Raw genomic sequence first — 6200 nt, 5'->3', positions numbered from 1 at the left:
AGGGAGGTGATTCTGCCCCTCTACTCTGCTCTGGTGAGACCCCACCTGGAGTACTGCATCCAGCCCTGGAGCCCTCAGCATAAGAAAGACACAGACCTGTTGGAGCGGGTCCAGACGAGGGCCGCGAAAATGATCAGGGGGATGGAACACCTCTCCTATGAAGAAAGGCTGAGAGAGTCGGGGTTGTTCAGCCTAGAGAAGCCTTCGGGGAGACCTTCTTGCAGCCTATCAGAACTTAAAGGGGGCTTACAAAAAAGATGGTGGCAGACTCTTTAGCAGGGCCTGTTGCGACAAGACAAGGGGGAATGGCTTTAAACTAAAGGGGGCTAGACTGAGACTAGATATAAGGAAGAATTTTTTTATGCTGAGGGTGGTGAAGCACTGGCACAGGTTGCCCAGAGAGGTGGTGGATGCCCCATCCCTGGAAACATTCAAGGTCAGGCTGGACGGGGCTCTGAGCAACCTGACCTAGTTGAAGATGTCCCTGCCCACAGCAGGGGGGTTGGACTAGATGACCTTCAGAGGTCCCTTCCAACCCAAACTATTCTATGATTCTATGATTCTACGATTATTTTCTTTACTTGCTTCTCAGAGCCCTTTGGTGAACTTTGAAAATTCCTAATGGTTACGAATATATACCGAGGAAACTTGTCCTAGGAAACTCCATTATTGTTTTAGGGATTTCTTCAGCATTGGCACAGTCCATATGAGGAATAAATAAGTTTTTGATCTTTTTAGAATTTTTATTATCCCATTCCTCATGGTTCAACCAGACCTAACATGCTCCAGCCTTTGGGATCCCCTCACCAAGAGGACATCAGTAACTTGTGACCACAGAGACAAATCAAAGAAAGTCTGGAAAAAAGTATTCCAGTGCCCACAAAACTCCTCTTTATCATGATGATAATGCTATACTTTGGGAGACTCTGAGAGCATTTTTTGTTGGTATCATTCAGGATTAAATTGCTGCTAAACCGTGTTTGTTTGGCATATGCTGCTTTTGGAATAAACTTTTAACTCGGAAAGAAAGAAGGTAAAAAATACAATCATAGAATCATAGAATCATAGAATCATTAAGGTTGGAAGAGACCTCCAAGATCATCGAGTCCAACCGTCAACCCAACACCACCATGCCCACTAAACCATGTCCCTAAGCGCCTCATCTACCCGTTTTTTAAATACTTCCAGGGATGATGACTCAACCACTTCCCTGGGCAGCCTGTTCCAATGTTTAACCACTCTTTCAGTAAAGAAATTTTTCCTCACATCCAATCTAAACCTCCCCTGGCGCAACTTGAGGCCATTTCCTCTCGTCCTTTCGCCAGTTACTTGGGAGAAGAGACCAACACCCACCTCGCACAATGAAACATTGCACAGATTGGGCACAATGAAACATTTCAAAAAGACAAAATGATGTCAAGTTGGAGATGGGAATAGTGAGTTTTCAGAAATGTTTAATTTTTCCAGATATTTCATTATTAGACAACATTTGAAAACTCAGACTTTGACAGGACAGTAAATCCATTTCCTACCCAGTTGCAGCTTGCTTGTAGGCCTTTTTGCAGATCTGCCTGGCAGAATACACCCATCCCCTAGAGAAAGGGGCAAGCGGCATGCAGCCAAACTCACTGAGAAATTATGATGGGGTTTATGCTCTCTTACAGCAACTATGATAATCAGTCTCACCAGGATACGATGTAGGCCTAACTCTTTAAGCACTGGCAGGGGGTGTAGGTCTGGTTCTTTTTAAGTCAATAGCAAAAGTTCTTGCCAGTACTGGGTCTCAGAACATCGTAAGGTTAAATTCAAAGGCATTTAAATTTAATGCATTTAAATTCCTAGAAACTGAAAGCTTTGGACTGAATTAGAAGCTAGAACTTGATTTAAAATGTCTAATCTCATTAAGACTGATTAATGACAGATTAGTCAATGGTAGATGAGTCATCGCTTTGGAAATGTATAGTGCAAGAGAAGTGCATTGCTTTCTGAAACAACTGACATAGAAAAAGCAAGAAAATGTATCTCAGATTGCTCGAATGTTTTGTGCTACGTGATTATATTAAATTCAGGATTTTTCAAGCAAGATGCCCTTAAACAGCTTTTATGCAAAATGCAGCCTTTTAAAAGTATAATTGCTTTGGTTGTATGTAGTAAGCAACAGATGAAATAAAGACAATGCCATGTTACTTATAAATTGCTGCTACTCAGAGTAAAAAGGGAAAGAAAAACTGAAAGAAGGAAGAACATGAATGTAGGTATTCATTCTTGGAATAATCTGAACTTCCAATGAAGGATTCACAAGAGTGCAGAAGACAAAACACATACATGTATTTTATACATGAGTATAAATCTGGCTTATGAATACAGACCAGTTTTTTAGAATGCAAAGGCCCCCCTAGATGTTTGAAAGAAATGCAGTATTTCAGTATTTTTTGAAACAACATTTCTTTTCTCTTTTTTTGTGTGGTTTTTTTTTTTAACCACACGCACAAGAAGGTTGAACCTTGAAATTCTGTGGCCAAACGTTTCATAAATATAAATCATGTTGCTGTGTACAGAAAATCAGTGTTTATTCTCTATTCTTTTTCCTAGGCCCAGGTGGAGGAATTACCTCTGCTGATCAGTAGTCTTTTCCAAAGAAAATGGTAAGTGAAATGGTGCTTTGTGCAATTGGGTTTATGTTTAATCCTGTGTGACCAAGCAAATGTTGGTTGAGTAGATACTTCCATCAGCTATGTGGGAAGTATTCTCGTTCTTTGCAATCTTTCAAGCAAAAATGTGATTTCTCTATCCACATGTGAACAATTCCTTACAGCCTTGCAGGAGCCACATGATTTCTCAATTTGTTTACCATTCCCATAAGACTTATGTTGAATTAAAACCTTCATCCTGAATGAGCATTGCTATATCTGACAGAGTCCCAGCTAACATCTGCAATATGTTCACCCAGAGTGGAAGGGTCTGAATAATGCTCCTTTTCTTGTTCTGCCACCCAAAAGACATGATCCATTCCTGTATTTTAGGTTCTCTTACAAGGTTCTTTTTGTCTTGTGTATCACAAGGGAAGAACAGGGCTTGGAAATCAGTACAGTGAAATTCTGTGTCAAGTTTTTCTTGGATTTGCTATGTGGGGGGAAAAAGCTCCCTATGGCATAGGTCTAAGAGATGAATGAACCTTTTCTCTTTCAGATTTAGTCTAATTTCTAATCACTTCAGCCGTAAAAGCAGAGTTTCCTAGGATCTGACCTACTTATCCTTTTTGGATGCACAACATATACGTATGTATATTTCCCCAGTTTCACAGGGGTCAAATTTCATGCAGAGATTAGTTTCATTTTTAGATTTGCTGGAAAGAATGAAGCTCTTAAATCCAAGTGCTGTAACAGCATCAGTCCTGTTTCATCCTGCAATGGGAGGGGAAGTAGTTAGGGCCTCTGAGTGTAGAAAGATCTGTGGCCTAAATAACATATTTGCAATAAATTGGTTTCCTTGGGTTATTCTTGGATGCTGCTTCCCAGAACACAGAGAGTTTACTGTCAAAATGTGCTTGATCCATATATGCAATAATGCTTACAGTAAGTTTTGCAATCTTTAAAATGGATTTAATCAGTGAGAAAAATCTTGCATGCTTCTCTGAAGAGTTACAGTCATAGAATTAATGGAGGTTGCAAGGGACCTTTTGAGGTCATCTAATCCAGTCTCCTTCTCAAAACAGGACTAGCTTCAAAGTTAGATCTGGCTGCTCAGGTTGCTTGCCCAGCTGAGCTTTTAACACCTCCAAGGACAGAGAGTCCACAGCTCCTCTAGGCAACCTGTGCCAGTGCTTAACCACTCTTGTCATTTTTTCCATTTATCTGTCTGGAATTCCTTTGCTGCAACACGTGACCACTGCCTCTTTTCTTTTTGCTGTACATCTCGGGGGAAAGTCTGGCTCCATCTTCTCTCTACTCCCTCTTTCAGTAGTGGGAGGGTGCACTCTGACCCACTGTTACTTAGCCTTTTCTTCTGCAAGTTAAGCAAACTCAGCTCCCTCAGCCTCACCTTGTGCAGCATGTTCCAGTCCCCTAACCGTCTTGGTGACCCTCCACTGCTTTCACTCCAGTTAGCCCATGAGGCGTTCTTATTGAGAGACCCAAAACTGGACACAGTTCTCCAGATGTAACCTCACAAGTGCCCCATGGAGGGGAATAATCACTTCCCTTGGCCTTTATTTCACGATTTTAAACAAGATCCATGGTGTTCTGTCATGCATAGAACACAAGCAGAACTTCTTTGTTTGCTGTGGCAAAGCCTCTGTACAGGTCTATAATATTTATATTATAATAGATAGACTTTGGATAGACTTTGTTCATTGAGCAAAACACAGCTCATGCACTAACTTCATCCTTCATCTAACTTGCACTCTACTGCAAAAGCATAGATCTCACCTCGGTGACACTGACATACATTTACTAGTCATAATGTACTATTTAAGGGTATAAATATTTCTATTACATAGAAATTTGTGCAATTTCTTCAGGGCTGTTTGGTTTGTTTGGGAAACAGCAGTTGTCTCATCAGTATTTTGGCATACAATAAGTTACGTTTTATTTGTGGGTTGGGGAATTCTCTTTTTATCACTCTTTGTTCCAAATCTGGCAGTTTTGGAAATCATTCTCTCTCATACATGGCTTCAGTCATCTATGGAAGGGATATTGCACTTCTGTAAACAGACTATTGCAATCTTTCTTTTGGGCATTCAGGATTTTTGATTTAACATCTGCTTCCATTTCCAAATGACACCTGTTCACACCTATCTGTAAAACTGAAAAAAAGTTTTTCGCAAAATGCTGATACACAAACCATTTGCTTTGCTTGCTGTCATGGATAGGCCAACTTCAAACCTCTTTGGAGGCTTTTGATCCAACACTACATCTTAAGATCTTCCACATCTTTATTTCCACATATGTTGCTGCTTCCATCTTCCTATCTCTTATTCTAATTCATTTTGGTTGTGTGACTTCTCATGCTGTCGATTTACATTTCACCTTCTCAACCCTTTTGGTTCCAAGTCTACTAAACTGGTTCACCACACTTCCACTTTATCTCCCTTAATCTTTTACCCAAGGCTTATTGCCCTGTTAGCTTAGCAAAAGCCACTAAGATTTTCATTACTACTTTACCTCATCTCACTTAAGCATTCAGGCTGGCAACCTTTCAGTTTTTCTTTCTGAAGCCCATTAAAGAGGCATCTAACGCAAAAAATCACAGCTGCTCTTTCACCATACTGTTCCTACACCACACCAACAAAAATTTGCTTCAAACCACTTAAGTTTGCTCAAATGCTAATCTAACCCACACACATCCTTACTGGCTAGTTCTTTTTAGCCACTTTGTGTTAACCAGGCAACTGGATAGACTTTGTTCATTGAGCAAAACACAGCTCATGCACTAACTTCATCTAACTTGCACTCTACTGCAAAAGCATAGATCTCACCTCGGTGACACTGATGTACATTTACTAGTCATAATGTACTATTTAAGGGTACGAGGAGTTATTTGAGGACTTTTCTCTGAAGGGGAAAACACTGAGTGTGTTGGAGAGGAAAAGGAATTCTGTTTTTATTGCCAGACTAGTAAAAAAGGAAAAAGCTTCTCTTAACCAGTGGTAGTTAGAAATTTTTCTTTGTTACAAAATTGGAATGTTTAGAGGAATAAATGTTCTTCAGAGTGCTTCTTGGAAACATAACAGTTTTTTTTTTAAAAAAAAAACAACTTTGTCTTTAGCAAGGAGTTCTACCAGGGACCCCTTCCTAGAGAATGAGACGGGACACAAAATAACATGTAGCATGGATGGCACAGCATTCATGTCCTCCTCCTGTGTTAGGGAAAACCCATCCTAAAGTTCCTGATCCTTTTTCATATGCCTGTATATTTTTCTGCAGTATATGGGAGAATGAAGAGCCGCCCACTGTGGGAGAACATCAGGTTCGAGACCATCTAAGGAACCTGAAGGGGCACAAGTCCATGGGACCCGATGAGATCCATCCGTGGATCCTGAAGGAACTGGCGGATGAAGTTGCTAAGCCACTATCCATCGTATTTGAGAAGTCGTGGCAGTCCGGCGAAGTTCCCGCTGACTGGAAAAGGGGAAACATAACCCCCCTTTTTAAAAAGGGAAAAAAGGAAGACCCGAGGAACTACAGGCCAGTCAGTCTCAC

This window comes from Pygoscelis adeliae, unplaced genomic scaffold (genome assembly GCF_000699105.1).
Source record: "Pygoscelis adeliae isolate BGI_AS28 unplaced genomic scaffold, ASM69910v1 Scaffold190, whole genome shotgun sequence".
Classification (NCBI taxonomy): domain Eukaryota; kingdom Metazoa; phylum Chordata; class Aves; order Sphenisciformes; family Spheniscidae; genus Pygoscelis; species Pygoscelis adeliae.
This window is presented reverse-complemented; position numbering follows the sequence as displayed.